This window comes from Schistocerca gregaria, chromosome 5 (assembly GCF_023897955.1).
Source record: "Schistocerca gregaria isolate iqSchGreg1 chromosome 5, iqSchGreg1.2, whole genome shotgun sequence".
NCBI lineage: Eukaryota > Metazoa > Arthropoda > Insecta > Orthoptera > Acrididae > Schistocerca > Schistocerca gregaria.
The window spans coordinates 69,167,610-69,183,192 of NC_064924.1; the positions used below are offsets into that span (position 1 = coordinate 69,167,610).

Below are 15,583 nucleotides of genomic sequence, written 5' to 3' on the forward strand. Positions count from 1 at the left end.
ATTTTCCTACTCGTATTGTACAAGACAGTAGCACCCTGATAGATAACATTTTCATAGACCAAGATAAATTAAAAGAAGTAAGCACCTATCCTATTAAGAACGGGCTTTCTGATCACGATGCACAGCTACTTTCAATTCACGACTTTGCTCCATACAGTAATGTGAAAAAAACAAACAAAATAATACGCCCAATTAACCATATAACAATTCAACAATTTAAGGAAAGCTTGAAATGGGTAGACTGGGAGGATGTTTATCGGGAACCTGATGCAAATGTTAAATTTAACTTATTCCATGATAAACTTGTGGGTATATTTGAAAGCAGTTTTCCTAAGAAATTAGTGAATCATAATTCAAATAAACTTGATAAAAAACCATGGCTGACTAAAGGGATAAAATCTCTTGTAGCCGGAAATGGGAACTATACCAAGACACTAGAATAAGTCGAGATGAAGAAAAGCTCAACCATTATAAGAAATATTGTAATATACTAAGGAAAGTTATAAAAAAATCCAGAAGTATGTGTATGAAGTCTGAGATTAGCACCTCTGATGACAAAGTTAAAACAATATGGAATATGGTTAAAAGGGAAACAGGGCAACCAAGGTCACAGGACAACAGTATTGCTGTTAAGCACAATGAAAAGCTTATAAATGAAAAATCACAGGTTGAAAATATTTTTAATAATCATTTTATAAATGTAGTGGAAAATATAGGCACTAGCTGCTCACCAGATAGGGCAGAACTCTATATGAAAGAGGCATTCCCGGTGCAAACAAATGGAATTGAAATCCTACCCACCTCACCGTCTGAAATTAAGAAAATAATAAATTCACTTAAGAATAAAAACTCACATGGAACTGATGGTATCTCCAATAGAATACTAAAATCTTGTCCACACCTGATAAGTTGAGTTCTTAGCCACATATGTAATAGCTCATTGAATCAGGGAATATTTCCTGACAGATTGAAATATGCCATAGTTAAACCCTTGTATAAAAAAGGTGACAAGACAGACGTCAACAATTATCGTCCTATTTCACTTCTGACATCCTTCTCAAAAGTGTTTGAAAAAGTAATGTACTCAAGAGTAACTTTACACATCAGTGGGAATAACGTTTTAACAAAATGTCAGTTCGGTTTTCAGAAAGGTGTTTCAACAGATAGTGCTATACATGCTTTCACTGATCAAATTTTAAATGCTCTGGATAGTAGAACATCACCAATTGGGATTTTCTGTGATCTCTCTAAGGCTTTTGATTGTGTGGATCATGAAATCCTCTTAGATAAGCTGAAGTACTATGGAATGAATGGTTCAGTACACAGATGGTTCACTTCATATTTAACTGGTAGAATGCAGAAGGTTGAAACAGTAAACCCACATAGTACACAAAGGGCATCAGATTATTCAGACTGGGGATGTATCAAGAATGGGGTACCACAGGGTTCTGTCTTGGGGCCTTTATTGTTTTTAATATATGTTAATGACTTGCCTAATTATATTCATGAAGATGCAAACTTGGTTCTCTTTGCAGATGACACAAGTATTGTAATCAAGCCTAAAAAGCAAGAATCAGCTGAGGAAAATGCAAATAATGTTTTTCAAAGAGTTATTAGGTGGTTTTCCGCAAATGAACTTTCATTGAACTTTGAAAAAACACTGTACATACAGTTCAGTACAGGGAAAGGCATAACACCGGAAATAAATATAGAGTGTGGGGGAAAATCTTTAGCTAAAGCAGATTGTTCAAAATTTCTGGGTGTCTGTATTGATCAGAATTTAAACTGGAAGACATACATTGACAATCTACTGAAACAATAGAGCTCAGCTACCTATGCTATTAGTGTCATTGCAAATTTTGGAGACAAGCATATCAGTAAGTTAGCTTACCATGCATATTTTCATTCGTTGCTTTCTTACGGAATCATCTTTTGGGGCAATTCATCACTAAGAAAGAAGGTATTTATTGCACAAAAACGTGTTATCAGAATAATGTCTGGGGCTCATCCAAGATCATCTTGTAGACAATTATTTAAAGAATTAGGGATATTGCCAGTAGCTTCACAATATATATACAGCCTAATGAAATTTGTTGTTAGTAACCCAGATCACTTCAGAATTAATAGCACAGTCCACAGCTACAATACTAGGAGACAGGGTGACCTTCACCACCGTTCATTGAATTTGACATTGGCACAAAAGGGGGTGAATTATACTGCCACAAAGATTTTTGGTCACTTGCCAAACAATATCAAAAGTCTGACAGACAACCAATTGGCATTCAAAAGTAAGTTAAGGGAATTCCTGAATGACAACTCCTTCTACTCCATAGATGAATTTTTAGACATAGGCTAAAGAAATACAGTAAGTATTAACAATTGTACCGTATATAAGACTAACAAAGATTATTTGGGATAAATGAATCTTTTGTACTTTGACACGTTCCACATCATTACGAAAGAATCGTGTTCATGATCCATGGAACAAGTAATATAACTAACTAACTAACTAACTTCACTGACATCAGGAGGCAAGAACAGCTGACACATCCTTGTGAAGACGTGAAGTACAATTTCTCTCAACAGGACAGTTGTCTAACAACAAGATCATTGAAACTGGTTGCAATAATTATCATTTATTGTGATTTGAACTGTATTATAATTAAATGTTCACTACACAACAAAATCAACTTCAAGCACAAACCAAAATCATTATATTTGCTTGACAACTGCTTCTACTCAATAGAATTTTTGGAAATATGTATAAGGTGTCTGTAATGATGTGTCTGACTGCAGTTAAGTGTAATCACAGTGCATAAAAAAGAATTAGTGGTAAAAAAGACTATCGTAAAAATGGTCAGTAAGTCGTCATATTTATCAAATTACTGGGCATTATTAGTGTAAACTAACCTGTTTGGCATTGTAGTGAGGGACCGCATTTATAATCCATTGAACAAGCAAATATCTAAGCATCAGCTAGGAATAACTCCAGAGAATGATTATCGATAAGATCAAAAATGACCAATATCTCGCAAGTAAAAATTAGTGTCATTTTAGGGCCTTAATGCAATTCGTGCATTGAAAGTGACAGGGGTTTACATGTGGAAATATCCGACTTTTCACAAATATAGTGAGCTGCATTCTCACGAGTTATTAGAGCATACAACATGGTGGGAGAAGCTTAACTTATTCTTGGGCAATATGTTGAACATTATAGTCTGGATAATTCAAAGGATACAAAGTCCTAATCAAAATGGCTAGGAAGTTCTCATTATTATGTATGCAACTGATATGTTGACAAACATTTTTTAAACCATGAGTCTTTAAAACTAAGAAATATTATTACATTGTTCTAAAGTCTACATCGCAACACCACCATCACTTCTATTTGAATCTGTTTCCGAATAATCTGATTGTAAATTTACGATGATAGGTTCAAGGCCTATATCCATCATCACTTCTCTGTCAAATTATTCTTTCTGAAGCTTTTCAGCCAGTCACACAGACTGTGCCACACTACAGGTGGGATGTTGTCTATTGCCTCATGCATGAACAATTCAGTGAATATTATCTTCAATTCCCCCCCCCCCCCCCCCCCCCCGCCCCACTCCACCTCCCACATAGCCATATCCCTTGCCTAAATTTATTCCATATGGCTACATTGACAGTGACATGGAGGTAAACACAAAACTGTGTGACCCCATTCACGTGCAAGGAAGTCAGATTTGTACATTCAGTCACGTGACTTGTATAAATTGACGAGTTGCAGGAGATCAACATGAGTCTGGTTTATTCTGTGATTAATATTTTTATTTTTAAGCCAGAGAAAAATATCCGCTTTTCTGGTGTTTATACTTGCTGTTTTCTCTCAAAGAGTTGAATTGTAAAGCAATGAGCGACTTTGAAGCAAAGTATGACAAGAATTGTGAATTGCACCATGAAACTGATAGTGTTCATTTCGGAATGGTAGTCACTGCTGTTTTTCTTACACGTAAATACAAGTTTACTCTCAGAACCAAAACCAGGTGTAGAGTCAGCATGCAGAAAATTATCCGAGACCCATGTTCCTGTGAAAACTTTAAAACCTCCAGTACCATCACTCATTTTCGAGAAGACCTTCCTGGAATAATCCTAATTGATCCATGTTTTATCAAGGTCACTGTTGAACTATCTCCGTCTCTTGTATTGTGAATCTTTGAACTAAAAACTCTTCTTAATATATCTGGAACCAACATCTTTTAAAATTCTTTACATTGATGAAGTGCTTACCATTGAAGCCTATTTTCTCGTGCATAGCTGTAACACATTTTTGTGATGTCTGTCATTCATCACTCACTTGCAGCACTTTAAAAAAATCATTGTTAAAACCATCCGTTCATTTTACAGGTTCCTTGCAATTTTGATGCTTTCCAGGTGACATGTAACCAACTTTTTCTATGGCTCCTACAGCTCTGACACTTTCATTTATAATTCTGTTTACAGTTCTCTTACTGACACCATATGGTTTCAGAGTTCATCCTTTTGTGGTTCAAATGGCTTTGAGCACTATGGGACACAACTGCTGTGGTCATTAGTCCCCTAGAACTTAGAACTACTTAAACCTAACTAACCTAAGGACATCACACACATCCATGCCCAAGGCAGGATTCGAACCTGCGACCATAGCAGTCGCATGGCTCCGGACTGCGCGCCTAGAACCGCGAGACCACTGCGGCCGGCCATCCTTTTGGCTTCAAACAACAACAGTAGGAGACTTGCTTTCAAATTCGCATTTTAAAACATTATAAATGTGGTAAATAATTCCCCTTGCCTGCTTTCAAAACACTTCACATTCATTGCTGTCACCTGACCTTTTTTTTTTTAAATCACCAGGATGGAAAGGAAACTGGTTGAATCATCTGAAGGAAGTACAGAGGAAATATATGACTATATAAAAAATAATGTGAAAAGCATACTACAGAGGTGTTGGGTAAAAAAGACATCAACCACAACCGTGCAGCAGAGTGGTGGTCAGAGGAAACAGAGGTCGTCGTTAGAGAAAAATGAAATGCATGGTTGAATGATAAATCAGAAGAAACAAGATCAATATACAAGGAAAAGAAGAATGAAGTGATGAAAAAATAAGGATGGCAAAAAACGAAGTGTGGGAAAGAAAGTGTGCCAAGGTTAATAGCAAATTAGGATTTGGGAGAGCAATAGAGACATGGTTAGTATTAAAGGATACAAAAAGCAAAACCAATCTCCAACTGATAACACAAAAGGAATGGGAAGAGTATTTAAAAAAATAATTAAATGAGGACAGAGAAGAATATCAGGAAGAAGGAACAGTGGAAGGAAATGGACATGAAGGTGATGAGATACAGATTTTAGAAAGTGAAGTACTTCAGGTGTTGAGAACAGGAAAGAATGGTAAATCACTTGGACTAGGCAATATCAGTCTGGAGTGTCTGAAATATGGTGGTGACAAAATTGTGAAGCTCTTCAACAACATGATACATGGACATTCAGTATCCAATAAGATGAAGCTAGGTTACATTAATACCATATTTAAGAAAGGAGATCACAACATTTGTTCAAACTATTGAGGAATTTGTGTTACAAACACATTAATGAGAATTTTTGTGAAACTAATTAAAAACAAACTGGAAAAAAAAATTTAGAACCCAAGAAGAACAATGTGGTTTCACAGCTGGGAGATCATGTGTAGACCATATTTTCAGATTGACAGATTTTGGAGAAACATAGGGAAAAATCAAAAAAATATAGGATTAATTTTCATAGATCTAGAAGAAGTGTATGATACTGTTCAAAGAAAATTACTTTGGAGAGCACTATATATGGCAAACATAAACCCTTCCTTGATTAAAATAATAAACAGATGTATAAAGCTAACATTTGCCAAGTGAAATTTGGTAATAAACTTTCACAGAAATTTAGAACAAGCAAAGGCCTTTTACAGGGCTGTCCCATATCACCATCATTATTTAAAACCAATATAGATATTAGCCTTAGAACATGGTCTCGTAAATGTAATAGTATGGGATTAGAAATAAGAGATGGAGTTTACATACATCATTTATTGTTTGCTGATGATCAAGTAGTCATAGCACAAGGTGGGGAGGATGCTAACTATATGTGCAATCAACTAGCAGTAGCATACAAAACTTGGGGTTTGAAGATTAATTACCAAAAAACAGAATACTTGACTAATGATTCAGATAAGCTATACATTGAATGAAAGAAACTCAAAAAGATAAACACTTTCTGTTATTTGGGATCCATCTTAGAAATCGAGTGAAAATCAGAGTCAGAAATCAATAAATGAATTAGTAGCGTACAGAAAGTAATTGGGATGCTTAACTCAGTCTTATGGAGCAGGAAAGTAATGAGCAGAACTAAAAAATTAATATACAAATCTATGTTAGAGACTGTGGTTAGACCTGGACAATTAACCTGAAGCACATTAAAAAATTATAAGCTCTAGAGATGGACTTCTGGAGAAGATTGGCCAGACTCTCCAGGAAAGAGAAGATAAGGAACACCCAAATAATAAGGAGAATGGAAATGACGTAATGGATAGAAAAAAATTATGGTGGTATGGGCATGTACAAAGAATGGAGGAAGACAGAGTACCAAAATTGATACTGAAATGGGAAGAAGAAGGAGAGGATGACCTATGACCCCCTGACTCCAAAATGTACAGCACACAATGAGGAAAATGGGTTCAGAGAAGAGGACACACAACATCGAAACACCTGGAGGAATATTTTCAAAGTGTAGTTTAAGAACATTTATTCTTTGTATAGTAATTTCTGAGTAAATTATTATATTGGAGATAACCCTTGTAATGAGGAAAAGCTGAAAATAATAAACTTAAACACCTACAGGTGCACCTACAGGTACACTGTTACAAAAAAGTAAAATAAAACAAAAACAACTGTTGTTGTTGTTGTTGTTGTTGTTGTTGTTGTTGTGGTCTTCAGTCCTGAGACTGGTTTGATGCAGCTCTCCATGCTACTCTATCATGTGCAAGCTTCGTCATCTCCCAGAACGTACTGCAGCCTACATCCTTCTGAATGTGCTTAGTGTCTTCATATCTTGGCTTCCCTCTTCGATTTTTACCCTCCACGCTGCCCTCCAATACTAAATTGGTGATCCCTCGATGTCTCAGAACATGTCCTACCAACCGATCCCTTCTTCTAGTCAAGTTGTACCACTAGCTCCTCTTCTCCCCAATTCTGTTCAATACCTCCTCATTAGTTATGTGATCCACCCATCTAATCTTCAGCATTCTTCTGTAGCACCACATTTCGAAAGCTTCTATTCTCTTCTTGCCTAAACTATTTATCATCCACATGTCACTTCCATACATGGCTCACTGCATACAAATACTTTCAGAAATGACTACCTGACATTTAAATCTATACCCAATATTAACAAATTTTTCTTCTTCAGAAATGCTTTCCTTGCCATTGCCAGTCTACATTTTATATCCTCTCTACTTCAACCATCATCAGTTATTTTGCTCCCCAAATAGCAAAACTTCTTTACTACTTTAAGTGTCTCATTTCCTAATCTAATTCCCTCAGCATCACCTGACTTAATTCGACTACATTCCATTATCCTCATTTTGCTTTTGTTGATGTTCATTTTATACTCTCATTTCAAGATACTGTCCATTGCGTTCAACTGCTCTTCCAAGTCCTTTGCTGTCTCTAACAGAATTAAGATGTCATCGGTGTACCTCAAAGTTTTTACCTTTTCTCCATAGATTTTAATACATACTCTAAATTTTTCTTTTGTTTCCTTTACTGCTTGCTCAATATACAGATTGAATAACACCGGGGATAGGCTATAACCCTGTCTCACTCCCTTCCTAGCCACTGCTTCCCTTTCATGTGACTCCACTCTTTTAACTGCCATCTGGTCTCTGTACAAATTGTAAATAGCCTTTCGCTCCCTGTATTTTACCCCCTGCCACCTTCAGAATTTGAAAGAGAGTATTGCAGTCAACATTGTCAAAAGCTTTCTCTAAGTCTACAAATGCTAGAAACATAGGTTTGCCTTTCCTTAATCTAGCTTCTAAGATTAGTGTAGGGTCAGTATTGCCTCACGTGTTCCAATATTTCTACAGAATCCAAACTGATCTTCCCCGAGGTCGGCTTCTACCAGTTTTTCCATTCGTCTGTAAAGAATTCGCGTTAGTATTTTTCAGCTGCGACTTATTAAACTGATAGTTCAGTAATTTTCACATCTGTCAACACCTGCTTTCTTTGGGATTGGAATTATTATATTCTTCTTGAAGTCTGAGGGCATTTCGCCTGTCTCATACACCTTCCTCGCCATATGTTTGAGTTTTGTCAGGGACTGGCTCTTCCAAGGCTGTCAGTAGATCTAATGGAATAATGGAATGTTGTCTACTCCAGGGGCCTTGTTTCGACTCAGGTCTTTCAGTGCTCTATCAAACTCTTCACACAGTATGACATCTCCCATTTCATCTTCATCTACATCCTCTTCCGTTTCCATAATATTGTCTACAAGTACATCGCCCTTGTATAGACCCTCTATATACTCCTTCCACCTTTCTGCTTTCCCTTCTTTGCATAGAACTGGGTTTCCATCTGAGCTCCTGATATTCATACAAGTGGTTCTCTTTTCTCCAAAGGTCTCTTTAATTTTCCTGTAGGCAGTATCTATCTTACCCCTAGTGAGACAAGCCTCTACATCCTTACATTTGTCCTCTAACCATCCCTGCTTAGCCATTTTGCACTTCCTGTCGATCTCATTTTTGAGACGTTTGTATTCCTTTCTGCCTGCTTCATTTACTGCATTTTTATATTGTCTCCTTTCTTCAATTAAATTCAATATTTCTTCTGTTACCCAAGGATTTCTACTAGCCCTTGTCTTTTTACTATTTTATCCTCTGCTGCCTTCACTATTTCATCCCTCAAAGCGACCCATTCTTCTTCTAGTGTATTTATTTCCCCCATTCCTGTCAATTTTTCCCTTATGCTCTCCCAGAAACTGTGTACAACCTCTGTTTCTTTCAGTTTATCCAGGTCCCATCTCCTTAAATTCCCACCTTTTTGCAGTTTCTTCAGTTTTAATCTACAGTTCATGACCAATAGATTGTGGTCCACATCTGCCCCTGGAAATGTCTTGTAATTTAAAACCTGGTTTCTAAATCTCTGCCTTACCATTATACAATCTATCTGATATCTTCTAGTATGTCCAGGGTTCTTCCATGTATACAACCTTCTTTCATGATTCTTGAATCAAGTGTCAGCTATGATTAAGTTATGCTCTGCACAAAATTCTACCAGACAGCTTCCTCTTTCGTTTCTTAGCCGCAATCCATATTCACTTACTATGTTTCCTTCTCTCCCTTTTCCTACTCTCGAATTTCAGTCACCCATGACTATTAAATTTTCGTCTCCCTTCACTACCTGCATAATTTCTTTTATCTCATCATAGGTTTCATCAATTTCTTCATCATCTGCAGAGCTAGTTGGCATATAAACTTGTACTACTGTAGTAGGCATGGGCTTTGTGTCTATCTTGGCCAAGATAATGTGTTCACTGTGCTGTTTGTAGTAGCTTACCCATACTCCTATTTTTTTATTTATTATTAAACCTACTCCTGCATTACCCATATTTGATTTTGTATTTATGACCCTGTATTCACCTGACCAAAAGTCTTGTTCCTCCTGTCACTGAACGTCACTAATTCCCACTATATCTAACTTTAACCTACCCATTTCCCTTTTTAAATTTTCTACTCTCTCTGCCCGATTAAGGGATCTGACATTTCGCGTTCTGATCCGTAGAACGCCAGTTTTCTTTCTCCTGATAACGACGTCCTCTTGAGTACTCCATGCCCAGAGATCCGAATGGGGGACTATTTTACTGCCAGAATACTTTACCCAAGAGTATGCGATCATCATTCAATCATACAGTAAAGCTGCATGCCCTCGGAAAAAAATACGGCTGTAGTTTCCACTTGCTTTCAGCCATTAGCAGTACCAGAACAGCAAGACATTTTGGTTAGTGCTACAAGGCCGGATCAGACAATCATCTAGATTATTGCCCCTGCAACTACTGAAAAGGCTGCTGCCCCTCTTCAGGAACCACATGTTTGTCTGGCCTCTCAACAGATACCCCTCCGTTGTGGTTGCAGCTATGGTATGGCTATCTGTATCGCTGAGGCACGCAAGCCTCCCCACAAACGGCAAGGTCTATGGTCCATGGTTCATGGGGAGGGGGGGTCAACTGATATTTAATGAATAATTCAGTTGTCATGAAGTATGGCAACAGTGCAGCCTGTAGGAGCGAGATTCTCGCTGTCTAGCTGTAACTCACTGCTAGCCACTTCGAAATTGAGTGAATATTATTGGCTACCAGTGGCTAGTGGAGGGCGATGTGCAGAATGGCTGAAAATTGTACCGTCTTCCAACATGATGCAGACCTTAACACTCATCAACTGTTACAGCATGTCTTTAAAGCAATCTGAATTGCATCCTTATAGTGGCGCCGCTCTTATGTGACTAGGTTGAAATTTGTATAGACATCATCTTTCAGATGTAGAAACATGCCTAACAATTTTCGTTGATGCTGCAAAACACCTTCTTGGTGTTATGATTTTTTTTCTGTCATTGTATTTGTAATCTTCTGCCACTGCTTGGTTAGTATATTTTTTATCTGTCCAGTTACATTATATTTTCAAAAATGGCTTATTTTCATTGGTATATTTTTAAATTTTTCCCAAGAATTACAAGAGTCGGTGACTTCTGTTGCCCATTCATAAGCATTGCTTCTTAAATAACCTGAAAGAAAAGACATATTCTCTTTGTAAGTCCAACTGATGGAGAATCACTGAATTTTCTTATAAAATCAGTTGGGTGTACATTACCGTATGGTTCCCAGCGGCTGAATTTCTAACAGTTAACAAACAAATCTTGATTAGACACATTACAAATGCCATGATTAATGCTTTGGACTTTATTAACTTTGTTTTCAGTTTCAGCAAATTTAGATCATATATAACTTTATATTGCTCTGTGGTTTCATTAAACTTCAATTTTTTTCTTCGGTAGACAGCATGGATCTATTTTCTACTTCTGTTTTACTGTTTCTGTTCTATTACTTAAGTCTGAGTTAGTTTTCTTTCCAATCTGTGTCTCTGACACATTTTTATTTTCAGAGCACATTTTTCATAGCCCTTCAGAGTTTTTCTGACAGGAATCGGCAACTGCTTCCATCCTCTTATTACAACATCTTACTATTTTCTCTTCACATTCTTTACTAACATTTTTTTTTCATCCATGTCTTTAGTCACTGTTTCCAATGCATTTTCTAAACAAGCTCACACAGATTTTATCTTCTTGTTCAGACCATCAGTGTGAACCTTGATCTCACTAATGTTCTCAGTATTTTTGCCCACTTTCAAATTCACATTTGAATCTAAATTTCCAATGTCTTTTTTTAAGTTCACTTTTGAGATCTGATATTAACTGTAATAACAGTAATAATAATAATAATAATAATAATAATAATAATAATAATAATAATAATAATAATAATCTAAGCGTCTCAGTTTCAGACTTTCCATATACCTCATTATTTTCTTCATACAATTCACATTTAAGTCTATCAATATCAAGTCACTGTCTCTCACTGATTCATAACGAATTTATAAAATAATCAACAATGCTTATCAACAGGAGGACTTTAATTCTCTCTCACATCAACTGCAATTATTGCCAATAAGTGTTGCCAATACTGCCCCATTCAGCAGCTGTGATTACATCTAGACTCCAGACTTGCTCATCATAAGCTGCTCCTTTGTCCAAGTTGGTGTCACCGTCTTGTTATTGTATTGGCTGCCACTTTTCCAAGGATGCCAGCTAATTCCTATTCTCCCACTGTTTTATCATCAACTCACTGTTCATACATTATCTTGCTTCATTTGCACAACTTCAAATTAAACTTTCTCTTCTATTAGTATTTAGTACACTGTTTCTTGTCATTTCAAGTGAACAATTTATCTCTCAGTCTTTTATTTGTACTGTCACTAATTTTTTTATCTTTCTTACACCATTTAATTGTAAACAGTTCACTATCACTGACTGCTAATTTTACAGTACCTCTGCTTTCAGTCTTCATCAACCTTAGTACCACTATTAACAAACAGGTCTTTGCTATGTTACATTTTAGTTCATGAATTCTTTTAGCGTTACCAAAAGAGGAATACTTCCTAACATGGTGGCACAATACGTAATGGTATTCCCAGTAATACAAGTTGATCACTTCCAAAATGAAAACATTTTTGGTATTGACACAGTGTCAAACAATAACAGATGCAAGACCATTGTTTTTAGTTTCACTTGCTCACACATGTATTACCTTTAAATTGTCTTTCTGAATGATGATGACTTTCTTAAATCTTCTATCTATATATTAAAAAAATGCACTTGCCAATACAATCAGTGACAGTTCAGTGGCAACACATATCACAGACCTCATCCTTCCACTAATCATAGTTCATAAAAAAAACATAACCGTATAAGTACAGTTCTGTACTGAAGTCACCACAGATATTTAGTGTGGTGCAAGTCAAATGATACAGCAATAAAGTGCAAAGCAATAAACACAGGTCTCATTTATATCAACCAAAGAAGTTCACAATGATACTGAATGAGATGAAAGTGTTAATTTAAACAGTTTGGACAGAAGCCTGACTTCCATACATTTCAGTACCTAAAGAGGTGGAAGTGACCACAAACACTTACAGATAAATTAGTTTGGTGACCGCGAACTGTGAACTTTGATATTCTTTCCATAATGTGTGTCACTAACTTTTATTGCGATGTTATCTTGGTTGTTACTTGTATGGAGTCTCATGAACGCATGTGTGTATTCAGCTATGGCCTCCCATCAGTAGACCAGTCACGTGGTGACACCACTTCGGCAATTTGCATGTTGATGAGGATGAAATAAAGATGAAGACAACACAACAGCCAGTCTCTGAGTTAAGAAAAACTCTGACTTGGCCAGGAATTGAACCTGAGCCCCTCCCGTGACATTCCACTGTGCTGACCCCTCAGTTATGGAGGCAGACACTAATGTATTAGAAGATTAGAATGTGAGGTACTACTCAGTTTTATCACTAAGATTCCAAGCCTGGACTGAAGATTGTTGAGGAATGGGAGGGTTATTTATAGACAGGTGAAAGGACATTTTACGATTTCAGTAGATACATATTAATTTATAAAACTGCAAGGTAAGAATTTACTATTGCAAATGAGCAATATGTTTCAGCAATAATTTGGTCTGCATTACATATGCTTAGTTAAAAAGTAAAAAAGATCCCAGAATTATTTTTATGCCTCCGCTGTGACTTACCTCTTTACAAGTACAGTTATCATATTTGAAATTATGTTAATTCATACAAATTTGTAAGTAATGGCTAAAGTGAATATTGAAAGGTGTCATTTGCTTAAGGAAAATTAAGGCAACAGAAGCTTATTGAGGACTTTGAGGATTAAGCAAGAGTAGTGGCTCAAATGTCACAAGAAAATTTGGGTATGTTCAAACTTCAATTATAAATATCTGTCAAATTACTTAGTTGTTGGGCACGCAAAGGAAGTTACTGGAAAACATGTGCTCAGGACTTTCTATTGAGTCATGCTAACCCTCTGAAAACTAATGATTAGCTCATTTGATGCTGTTATAGTAATTTCATTTATGCATTGCTTTTAAAGAAGATGGTTTTAAACAATTATGACTATATCACTATAATCAGCAGGTTGGAAATGGCCGTTTAAATAATGAATTAATGAGATATTGCATGTACAGCATTGTGCCCATTTCAACAAAATTAACATACACATGGTATGTTCAGTAGACACAGCTGTAACATAAAAGGAAGTAAAATATTGTTATCAATAAGAGTACAACGTTAGCAGATGGAGAGGTTCCAGCTTGCTATGTTTCAAAAATGCACATGTTCAATGACTGCTTCACAACCTGTGCCATTTGGATCCTTTCTTACAGCACCAGCTCAAACCATGAAGATGGGAGTTTTCCTTGCAACACATCCTTCAGTCCCAGAATCATCCTGGCTTCAGTCTTTGCTAGCAATCTGCACCAACACCCTCTACCCAACAGTATCTGCTTCCTTCGTCCTGTCGCCCCCCGCAGTCTACATCATGATCGTTATATGCTGCAAAAATTTATTGCCTCTGCTGCCCATGTGTCACACTCCTGTCCTGTGCTCCTGCTGCCTGTCCCTCCCACATTCCTATATTGCACACCTGCTGCCTCCCTCCAAGCCACTAGCTCTCTTCACCCTTCCCCCCAACCCCTCCTCCCACTTCCCAACTCTTTCCTCTTCTATTACCACATGTGACATGATCCCTCACCTCAGTATCCCAGCAAAACTGCAGTCCCAACATGGTGATTTCAGTCAGCACAATGTAGCTACACAGACATTTGCTTATGTATACATTTGTGCGTACGTACACTGTCTGATCAAAAGTGTTGACCCTTCACCCTTATGATAGTTTGAACTCCAGATCACCAGTGATCCACTGTCCAGTGGCATTGCTCTTTACCCATCTCAAGCACTACTTAGCCTTAAGTACAGAAATACTTGCCTTATGAGGAGCTACTCAGCCGTGTACCCCATTCTTTTGAACTAACCTACAGTAATTGCACTTGCTGGACTGCTTGACTTTTCTGACTGAGCCATTTCACTGTTATTGCTTCTTTACTGACAGCACAGTACTCTCTGCCTCCTTTTATACTGGTGGTGAGTCCACTTTTTGTGACATCTAAAGGTCAATTCCACATTGTGTAGGGGTGTGCAAATATTTTTGATCAGCTAGTGGTGTGTGTCTTCTAAATCTTGAAAGGGTTCATCTGAAACCTAGCAAGCTTGCTCTCTCTCTCTCTCTCTCTCTCTCTCTCTCTCTCGCCCTCGCCCTCTCCCTCTCCCTCTCCCTCCCCCTCTCTCCTTTCTTCTTCTTCTTCTTCTTCTTGAGTATTGTCCAAAAGTTTAGCAACTTTTCGGTCTTAACCCTTTAACTGCTCTGGGGTTAAAGGGTGGGTTAACTACGTGTCAATAACTACTCAATGCCTTGACTATGCATTGGGCTGTTACCCTCAGTCCTCTTATTTCTTATATTCTACTAAAGATTTTTCATGAGCGGAAGATGGCCTAAAGGTGTGCGGGACTGTAGCCCAGCTTCATGGAGATGGTTGCGGATGGTCCTCGCCGATACCCCAGGAGCAACAGTGTCCCTAATTTGCTGGGAAGTGGCGGTGCAGTCCCCTACGGCACTGCGTAGGATCCTACGGTCTTGGCGTGCATCTGTGCGTCGCTGCGGTCCAGTCCCAGGTTGACGGGCACGTGCACCTTCCGCCGACCACTGGCGACAACATCGATGTACTGTGGAGACCTCATGCCCCACATGTTGAGCAATTCAGCGGTACGTCCACCCGGCCTCCTGCATGCCCACTGTACGCCCTCGCTCAAAGTCTGTCAACTGCACATACGGTTCACGTCCACGCTGTCGCGGCATGC

At 37.7% G+C, this 15,583-nt stretch overlaps 1 protein-coding gene across 1 annotated transcript in view; it reads left to right on the plus strand.

Moving 5' to 3' along the window:
• Window positions 1-15,583, plus strand: part of LOC126273226 (Down syndrome cell adhesion molecule-like protein Dscam2) — a 376,826-nt gene that overhangs the window by 179,473 nt on the left and 181,770 nt on the right. The window lies entirely within an intron of this gene.